The sequence below is a fragment of the Propithecus coquereli genome, unplaced genomic scaffold (genome assembly GCF_000956105.1).
Source record: "Propithecus coquereli isolate 6110/MARCELLA unplaced genomic scaffold, Pcoq_1.0 Scaffold263, whole genome shotgun sequence".
Taxonomy (NCBI): Eukaryota; Metazoa; Chordata; class Mammalia; order Primates; family Indriidae; genus Propithecus; species Propithecus coquereli.
Window position 1 is genome coordinate 338,699 of NW_012148208.1, and position 11,416 is coordinate 350,114.

The following is an 11,416-nucleotide window of genomic DNA, read 5'->3' on the forward strand; positions in this document are numbered from 1 at the left end:
TCCAATATATGTTTCCTTCGTATTTTAAAATGTAGCTACTGACCCACCAAATATGAGTTTCACTGTCCACTTCTATCACACTGCTTTCTACCCAATATAAATGCTTTAATCTTGACATTATTAGTAGAATCCACAAACCAAACAAAACAGTGACTTGCTCACATCCCTACTTTTTCCACATGACCATGGCAAAACCAGATATGGGTAAATATCTAGTGAACCCTAATTCACAGTGACCCTTAAAAAAACTCTTAAAAGATAGGAACCTGTGTCTTGTGAGGAAAATTTGGGAAGAACTCATGCTTAGGTTAATAAAAATAATCATTCATTCATCTCCATGAAGACAGAGAAAACATGCCATTCTGATCTTCACTGTTTCCAATGGCCTTCAAAGTTTCAGTAAAAAATTCTCTTAATGAAGGAATGTCCAAGGTTATCTGGATTCAGTCTGGAAAAGGGTAAGTAAGAAAAAGTACATGCCCTGACAGTGTATCAAAATGCTAAGCAAAGAGTCTTTCTTTATGCTTTTTTTTCCCCTGGTTTCTTTGTTTTTCAAAATCATTATGGGAGTACAAATATTTTGGCTACATGGATTGCTTTTATAATGCTTGAGTCTTGGTTATGAGTGTGTCCATCACCCAGATAGTGTTCATTGTACCCATTGGATAGGGTTTTGCCCATCCCCTTCTCCCCTCCTCCCCCCTGCTTGATTTCCATTGAGTTTTACTTCCTGTGCATATGCATGCTCATTGCTTAGTTCCAATTTGATAGTAAGTACCTGTGGTCTTTGATTTTCCATTCTTGAGACACTTCATTTAGGATAATGGTCTCCAATTCCATCCTTATTGTTGCAAAAGGCATTAAGTCATCCTTATTTATGCACAGATGAGAAAAGACTCAAATAAGCTCAATCAGAAATGAAAAAGGAAATATTACAACTGATACCACAGAAACACAAAATATCATTTGTGAATACTATGAAAACCTCTATACATATAAACTTGAAAATGTAGAGGAAATGGACAAATTCCTGGAAACACACAACTTCCCAAGACACCATCAGGAAGAAATAGAAACCCTGAGCATATCAATAGTGAGCAATGAGATTTAAGCAGCAATTAAACAAAAAATCTTCCAATGGAAAAAAGCCCCTGGACCAGATGGATTCACAGCCAGAATTTATCAGACCTACAAATTAGAGTTGGTACCCATACTACAAAAATTATTCCAAACATTGAGAAGGAGGGAATGCTCCCCAACTGATTCTACAAAGCCAATATCACCTTGATACCAAAGCCAGGAAAGGGCACAACAAAAATAGAAAACTGTAGATCAATATCCCATATGAATATAGATGAAAAAAATCCTCAACAAAATACTAGAAAACTGAATTAAATAGAACATCAAAAAATAATCCATGATAACCAAGTAGGCTTCATGCAGGGATGCAAGGATGGTTCAACATACATAAATTGAAAAATGTGACTCACCACATAAACAGAAGCAAAAACAAAGATCACATAATCATTTCAACAGATGCAGAAAAAGCATATGACAAAATTCAGCACCCTTTTATGAAAAAACAACCCTCTACAAAATTGGCACAGAAGGAACAGATCCCCAAATTATAAAAGCCATACCTGGCAAACCCACTACCAACATCATACCGAATGAGGAAATGTTAAAAGCATTTCCACTAAGAACTGGAATGAGACAAGAATGTCCATTGTCATCACTTGTATTCATCATAGTGCTGGAAGTCCTAGACAGAGGAATTAAGCAATAGAAAGAAATAAGGGGTATTCAAATTGGGAAGAGGATGTCAAACTACTACTCTTCACTGACAACATGATCTTATATCAAGAAAACGCAAAAGGCCCCAACAAGAGTCTGCTGGAATTGATAAATAAATTCAGCAAAGTCTCAGTTTACAAAATCAATGTACACAAATCATTGCCATTCCTATACAACAATAATAGTCAAGCTGAGAGTCAAATCAAACACTCAATAACATTCACAATAGCTACAAAGAAAATGAAATACCTAGGAATATACTTAATCAAGGAGGTGAAAGACCTCTACAAAAAGAACTATGAAACACTAAAGAAAGAAATTGCAGATGATACAAACAAATGGAAAAACATATCATGCTCATGAATCAGTAGAATTAACACTGTTATCAACATTGTTAAAATGTCCATACTACCCAAAGTGATTTATAGATTCAATATAATCCCCATTAAAATACCAAGGTCATATTTCACAGATCTAGAAAAAATAATTCTACACTTCATGTGGGATCAGAAAACAGCCAGAATAGCAAAGGAACCTTAAGCAAAAGGAACAAATCTGAAGGCATCACATTACCAGACTTCAAACTATACAACAAGGCTATAGGAACCAAAACAGCATGGTATTGGCACAAAAATAGAGACATAGACCAATGGAACAGAACAGAAAACTCAGATATAAAACCATCCACATACGCCAACTGATCTTTTACAAAGCAGACAACAATATATACCGGAGAAAAGAATCCCTATTCAATAAAAGATGCTGGGAAAAATTGGATTCTGAAATGCAGAAGAACAAAACAGGATCCATATCACTCATCAGTCACAAAAATTAATTCAAGATAGATAAAGACTTAAATGTAGGGTATGCAACCTAACCATTCTAGAAGAAAATATTGGAAAAACTCTTCTAGATATCAACCTAGGGAATGAATTTATGAAGAAGACCCCAATCATAGCAACAACGGAAATAAATAAATGGAACTTGATTAAAATAAAAAGCTTCTGCCCAGCCAAAGAAATAATCAACAGAGCAAATAGACAACTCACAGAATGGGAGAAAATATTTGTAAGTTATACATCTGACAAAGGCCTAACCACCAAAATCTACAAAGAACTCAAGCAAATCAGCAAGAAAAAAATCAAACAACCTCATTATAAAGTGGGCAAAAGATATGAACAAATAAATGCTTTTCAAAAGAAGTTAGACAAATGGCTAACAAACATATGAAAAAATGTTCAATATCACTAATCATCAGAGAAATGCAAATTAAAACCACAATGAGATATCACCTTACTCCTGCTAGAATGGCTTTTATTAAAAAGTCCAAAAATAACAGATGCTGATGTGGATGCAGAGAGAAAGGAACACTTGTACACTGTTGGCGGGACTGCAAATTATTATAACCTTTATGGAAAACAGTATAGCAATACCTCAAAAAACTAAAAGTAGAACTACCATTTTATCCAGCAATCCTACTGCTGGGTATTTACCCAAAGCAAAAGAAGTCATTTTATCAAAAAGACACCTGCATTCAAATGTTTATAGCAGCATAATTCACAATTGCAAAGATGTCGAATCAACCCAAGTGTTCATCAATTCATGAGTGGATTAACAAAATGTAGTACATGTATAGCATGGAATACTACTCAGCCATGAACAAGGATGGCTTAATGCCTTTGCAATAATTTGGATGGAAATGGAGACCATTATCCTAAGTGAAGTATCTAAAAATGGAAAAACAAACACCACATGTACTCACTATTAAATTGAAACTAACTAATGAGCATACATGTGCATAGATGTAAGTAAGACTTAATGAATATCAAGTAGGGGGGAGTAGGGTGGAGGGGATGAGTGAAAACCTACCCAACAGATACAATGAACACTATCTGGGTGACAGGCACACTTATAACCATGACTCAAGCATTTTAAAAGTGATCCATGTAACCAAAATATTTGTATCCTTGTAGTGCTTTGAAATTAAAAAAAAAAAAAAATGTCCCCAAACCATAGATGCTACCATGGATGCAGAGAGAAAGGAATGCTTAAACATTGTTGGTGAGACTGCAAATTAGTACAACCTGTATGGAAAACAATATGGAGATGCTTCAGAGAACTAAAAATAGACCTACCATTTGGTCCAGCAATAATACTACTGGGTATTACCCAAAGGAAAAGAAATCACTTTATCAAAAAGACATTTGCACTTCAATGTTTATTGCAGCACAGTTCACAATTGCAAAGGTGTGGAATCAACTGAAGAGCCCATCAATTCATGACTGTATTAACAAAATGTGGTGTATGTATTCCATGGAATACTACTGAGTAAAAAGTCTTTTATTGCCATAGATGGCCTCATGATGTTCAACCTTATGAAATCTACATATTCAGAGCTAGCCTTAGTCTATAAAACTTGTTTAAATATTTACATATATTTTATTCACTTGTGTTTTCTTCATAAAATTTATTAAGACTTGGTATCTATATCAGAGAATTAAGGACAATTGCTTTTTCCATAATTTTACTCAAATGATGAAGTTCATATGACACTATGTTACAGCTACTAATATGATATTAAGATAGAAACTTAAAATTCACAGGGAAAGACTAACACTGTGTCTGAAATTGTGCCATACACAAATAGGTTATCAACTTTGCTCTGGATAATCTGCAAACAAATTTATATTCAGCTCTTAAACCTAACCCCTAAACCTTATCAAAGATTCCATGTCTTCGTTGGTTTATTTGCCATAAATCTTTCTTTAAGCAATCTAAAATGAACACATACATTTTCATAATTCATGATTATTAGTATTAACTAATATTTTCATTTCAAGTAAACAACCATATTATTCATATCAGTAGCTGTTACAAACCTTTACCATTCTTCTTAAATCACTTAGCTGGACTCACCCACTCATTTTTAGCAGATGGCCAAGCCTCCTACCTTGAAGAGAAAATAGCAGGCATCAGTCACAAACCCCACCTCCTATATTATCTGCATGTTCCCCAGCTTTCCCTCCTTGTCTTCTGTCCCATAGAATGTCTTGTCCCTCTTCCAAATGTAATACTTTAATATGTATTCTTGATTTCATGTTCTCTTCCCTTTCTTCTTCTCTTCCTATGTTCCTTCAGTTCCTTCAGTTCCTTCAGCACCTTCTGGTGCTGGGATATTCCAAGCCCAGGGACACAGTGTGAAATAAGACAAAGTCCCTCTCCTCATGGACCTTCCATTGTATTGTGTGTCTTCTAAGGCCTTTTCAACATTCACCACCTTTTTTTATCTTTATTATATCCTCTGTCATGGCTCTTCTCTTTCAGTTTACAAACTTGTTTAATGTATCCTCATACTTATTATAAAATTCATCTACTCATTTTGCTAACCTTAAAGGTATGTATCTCCTTCCCCTATTGCTAAACTTCTGGAATCAGCTGTGGTTTCTGTTTCTACTTTCACTACCCTATTTCATTCCTCAGTGCACAGCAATTTTACTTTTGTCTCAGTACTCCAGTGTAATGTTATTTATCCTCAGCCTTTGACATAGTCTTCTTTCCCTTGAATTCTCATGAATTCCAGAACAAAACACAGTTTATTCTCTTGGTCACAATTTTTGCTAGTACTTCTTTCTCTGCCTGCATCCTCATGGATCAATTCCCCAAAATTCCTTCTTTGGCCTTCCTTTCTCATTCTACCCATTCTCCCTGAATGATCCTACCCTTACCCATAATTTCAACTACTACCTATGTGCTAACAACTCCAAAATTCTGTATATTTAAACCATCTTAAATTCCTTATCTGTACTTTCAAGTACTCAAAAGACATTCTCATTTCAATGCCCACAGGCATTACATGCTAAAGAGATGGTACATGTTGCTACAGAAAAGCAAAAACTATTACTAGCTGTGGTAATAGAAAAGCTTCATAATCTCAGCAGATTAATGAAATAGGAATATTTTTGTTGTTGTTGTTCAAATAAGGCCCAGTTGGAGGTGGTGGCACCAATGTGGTGTAAGAATTGAAGATGCTCTGGGACCCAAGGTTATGGAGACTCTCTGCCTTTTACATTATGTGACTTCCAATGTCATACAGGAAAGTTTCATCCATCCCACAGAAGGGAAAAGAGTTTGGAGGGTTGTGTGGAAGGTTTTATGCACCAGTTCTAGAATTGGTATATTTTCACACATATTCCATTGAACAGAATTCAGGGACATGGTCCCACCTGGATGAAAAGAAGTGGAGAATGAAGTGGCTGAGCAGTCACTTCATAGCAACCTCTACGTTACACAAGGACAACACAAATCTTTAGTAGACAGCTAGCAGTCTCTGCCACAAAGTACGTTGGTAACCTTTGCAAGTAGAAGTTTATTTCTAGTGAGGTGAATAAGGCTTGAGAAGAGTGAAAATGGAGACCACTGGGGTGCTTCTCCTCCTGAAAGCACAATGTTGGTGTATAGCTGCTCACTTAGTGTTCACAGAACCAAAACATGGCTGTTAAGGAAAAGACAATGCTTGGGAAGCAAGCTTTCTATTTCCCTTTAATCCAAATAATAGGATAATTATCAGAATATCATTAGCTTCTCTCTTTCATTCTGTTTTTTCTCTTTAAATTTATAAAGTTATTTTTCTGGTAATAAAAATAATGATCTTTCTAAAATTCAGTTAATCATTTCATTCCCTGAGTTAAAACATTCAATAACTTCTTTGCTGATTCCAGAATAAATAAAGTGCCAACACAAATTATGTCATAAAAGCCAGTACAATCAGACTCCAGCAGACCTTACCTGTCTTTTACTGAACTTGATTGTCTGCCATCAGTTCAGTACCATCCTGGCCCCTCTAAAGCCTGTTCTTCACTGCCAAATAGGGCATAGCAACAAAAAGGATGCTGGAAATACCCTTCCCCATGTAGCTTTTGGTTAGAGTCTACCATTCACAGGCAACATACAAGATCTGGAAGGCAAATCTTTCCAAACTGAAATACTAAAGATTCGGAGGGCATTATCCCCAAATTGCAAGCAGATGCTTGGGTGGTCATGAGATGTAAAGCACATTCTGAGTGAGCACTTGAGAATCACTTCAAACATGTTCTGCACTGAGATGACCTTTTTCTCTCCCAAAGCCCTCCAATGAGCATGAATAGAAGCTTCTAATCCCTGTATTAAACATTTCAAACTTGCAATATATAGAGTGGCTGAGATTTTCTTGAACAAACCTTGACAATGGATATGCCCACCATTATTCTATAACACTCCCCCAAGTGGACACACACACACACACACACACACACACACACATGTGTGCAAACACAAGCACAAACACAAGCCAAAATTCTTGCCATTACCAAAGTCCAATCCACTGCTTTGGTACATGCTCTTCTCTCTGTATGAAATGCCCTTTCCCTGGCATTTCTGTCTGACAAAAGTGCTGTTCATCTTTCAAATTCAAATATTACCTCCTAACTGAGGCCTTCCCTAAGGCTCCCAATTAGAATACACTCTCCTTTGGGAGCCCATAACATTTTGTTCATCCCCCTTACATGGTATTGATAACATTATTTGCATACCCTCCCATAGAAATTATGTCTTATTGCACTCTGTGGCCTTGGTTCCTAGTACAAAGACTGCCATATAGTAGGCATTCAGTAATGTGTTATATAAATGGTCCATTTTGAAACAAAATGTCATTAATGTAAATGAACATTTTCTTCACAGCATATTCTGAAAATTGAGGAGAGCAAACCTGTGTGTTGGGAGTATATCTAAGGCTCACTGAAGCATCCCAGGAGCTCCTCTCTCCAGGAGGACGTGAGCATGAAGGTATAGACAAATAAGCAACGGGAAGGCACATGTATCATTCTGCCTCTCCTCTGCCCTTCTCTTCTCAATGTCTTTATCACTCATAAATTTAGTTACTCAATATACTGGCATTTTAGGAGAGTTTTTATCCCAATTCCTGACTCCAATATCCTCTCACATTTTTCCTCCTTAAGACCTGCTGTGGAGGAAAAGGCTCCTCCAAGTTGTGACATTAATGGCACTATGTGGCTGACCTTCCTGCAGGAGATGCCGCAGTTCCCAGACAAGTGGCACCACCTGCCTAGGTGCAGCAGAACGTGCTCCTGCCGCATTGCAAGGCAGCAGCAGCACAGCCAGGAGAGGAGCCCCAGCTGCAATGTCAGTTTTCCCTCATTAACGCTGGGTCAGAATGACTCTGCTATTTAAAATGGCTCCTTTTCAATTAAATTGATGCCACTTTCCGTGTCTCATCCTATCCCAGGAGTTTTCAGTCCATTACTTATGGCAAAGACAGAGAAAAAAAATAATAATTTGATTGGCCCTTTTGCTTGGGTTTTAATTGACATGAGAAGCTTCGTTCAGATCAAATACTATTAAATAAAAAGTCACAACCACACGTTTAGTTGATTCAGTCAGTAAATATGGCTTTATTGGGCAGTGACACGGCCAGGGCTGTCCTCGGGGCTGGAATAGACAAATAAAATAAGACTGATAATGTTCCTTGCCCTCTTGGGGCTTACAATCTGGAATGGGGGGAAAGGAGAAAATAAATAAAAATAAATGTGTAATAAAGTATAAGGTAAGAGGTAAGTGCTGTGAAAAACATAGGGCAGTGCAAAAGGACAGAGAGGCTTGGAGGGGGCAGGTGGAGCACACTATTTTGTACAGTGTGGGCAAACATTTCCACCCTGATGAGGAGCCTTCTGTGTATAGATCTCAGCAAAGAGAGGAAATAAGCCATGAAAATATCTATGGGAAGAGCATTCCAAACAGAATAGGAGGGTCCTGAGGCAGTGAAGCTGGGACTGTCCAAAGAACAGCAAGAGAGGCCAATGTGGCTTCAACTGAGCGTGGGGAGACAAGCTGGGGAGCTGAGCAGGGGCCAGGTCTGTCAGCGCCTTGCAACAGGAGTCAAGACTTCCTTGCAGGTACTAGAATGCTTGTGACAAGACTTTAATTGGGACCATGCTCAATGTTTCTTACTCCTCTTGAGGCATAAACATAAATAAGCCAATCTCAAATAAGTAAAACCAAGAAAGTTACTCCTGGTGCCAATTGGTCTGTTATTTGTTATGCTATCTATTTTCTAAAAGAAATTACTTTGTTCAAATATCTCATTTACTTACACCCAAAGGACTTTGCATAAACTGAAGTTAAACAGGTGTGAGGGGTTTTACAAAGTTGGGGGAAATTACTTCTCAGCCTGAAAGTAGTGAAGGAGATTTTGCCAATGCCTTTGTGAAATCCTTTTATTTTCCCAGAAGTGCAGTCATGTTTTCAGACCTTTTTGAATAAACCTTAGAGACGATCCATTGTTTTACATAATGAGAACACTGTGATTTTACAATCACCCGGGTCATTGGTGGCTGATTCAGTCAGATTTCGGCAGCAGCTCAGGATACAGAGTGCGCAAAGACAAGATACACTACGACTTACAATCCATTCACAATCTTTCTACCACTCTTAGCTTCAATTTCCCCAAATTGTTTGATATTAAAAAGAAATAGAGACACCTAGCCTAGTGCTTAGCATGTCACACACACTTTAGCTGGTGGACAAGAACATTGCTGTACTTTCCTGCAAAATACCCTCCAAGGCCGTAGCATATTTTCTCTCTCCCATTCACTTTTGCCTTTCTCTTACCATGCCTTTAAAAGATAAGTCAGTCTAAAAAGAGCCCTCCCTTCTCCCCAAACAAAACAGCTTTCATTTCAGCATATTATGGGGGTACAAATGTTTAGGTTACATATATTGCCTTTGCCTCACCCGAATCAGAGCTTCAAGCGTGTCCAACCCCAAGACAGTGCACACTGCACCCATTAGGTGTGAATATATCCATCTCTTCCTTTCCCCTCCCACCTGCCTGACACCCGATAAATGTTACTATTGAATGTACACATAAGTGTTGATCAGTTAATACCAATTTGATGGTGAGTACATGTGGTACTTGTTTTTCCATTCTTGTGATACTTCACTTAGTAGAATGGGCTCCAGCTCTATCCACAATAATATAATAGGTGCTATGTCTCCATTGTTTTTTGTGGCTGAGTAGGACTCCATGGTATACATATACCACATTTTATTAATCCACTCATGTATTGATGGGCACTTGGGTTATTTCCACATCTTTGCAATTGTGAATTGTGCTGCTCTAAACATTCTAGTACAGATGTCTTTTTTATAGAAATAATCACTGAAAAACAATTATAACCGAGCTTCCCCTATACCCTATAAACTTAGCTTCTGAATATCTGTCCCAGAGAAATGCAAACATGGATTCATGTGGATATGACCAATAAGAATGTTCCCTACATCATTATAACACCAAAATATTAGAATCCACCTAATGTCAATCAATAGAAGGATGAATAACTAAAATGTAGAAGATGCTTGTAATGGAAAACCAGACAGCATTCAAAAGAAATGAATGAAGTCCATCTTTTTTCTGTCTGTGTTTCAAAATGGATATATCTCAAAAATATTTCTCAGTTAAAAAATACATTGCAGAATGAAACAATAGTAACTATAAATTACTATTACTGTGTATAATAAAACACAAAGACTGGTGCAATATAAAAAAATACAAAAACAAAAAACAGCTTTCAAACTAGAATGGACCTCTGAGGTAACTAGAACTGTGGCACATCGTACATACAACAAACAAATGGATCCCAAACTTATGAGGTAGTACTGTAAATACCTATTCTGGACCTTTCTATTTCATCTCATAGGCCCACATGCTGCTAGATTTTGCTTTGGAAGATATTTCAACACTGCATATTCACTTCCATTGGTAAGTCAGCCACTTAACCTCAGAATACGGTGTGCAAGTGCTATGTGGTTCCAGGATCAATGGCAGCAATTTGTTCCTTAAAGAATGAAAATTTACAGTAGCACCTAGCACATATTTGCTTCTGGCTTCTTGTGTGCCAAAACCTCTGTGATGTTTTCAGTTGTTTCCAGCTTCTAAGCTCCCAAGGAATCATCCTTGACAAAACACACACACACACACACACACACACACACACTTACTGATACAAGGGAGCATTTTGGGGTGTGTTATTCCAGAATCCACAAACCATTAGGATCAGAGGCAAACCCAGGGTTTACTGACTGGAAATTTTGTTTATTTGCTTCCAATTCATTGTCACCACTATATAAGAATGATCTATCCCACACAGGATACAGACCTATTTGCCTATTCTGTAATGAACTGCCCTAATCACTTATGGCATTGCTATTCTTGCCAAAAACTGGTGTTATAAATCCTTTTCAGTTTATTCAAACTCAAAGAACATGTATTCAAAATTAAGTGATAAAATCACATATAGATACTAGAAATTCCTTAACAATTTTAATGTGTAAAACTCATTTGCCCTCACCCATGGCTTTGGTGCTCTTTCCTTCTGAACAGACATGGTCAAGGTTTAGAGGAATTTATTTGAGAGATTTCCTGGACTTCAAAGGATTCTATGCAGAATCTTGGAGGTGTTGGAGAATATATTTTCCTACTTTTCCCAACTGGATTCTGAGAAGCTAGCAGCCTGGCTGGAGCTCTATTGAGGAAAACAGTGCACAGAAGAGAATTGGAAATCCACTTAAC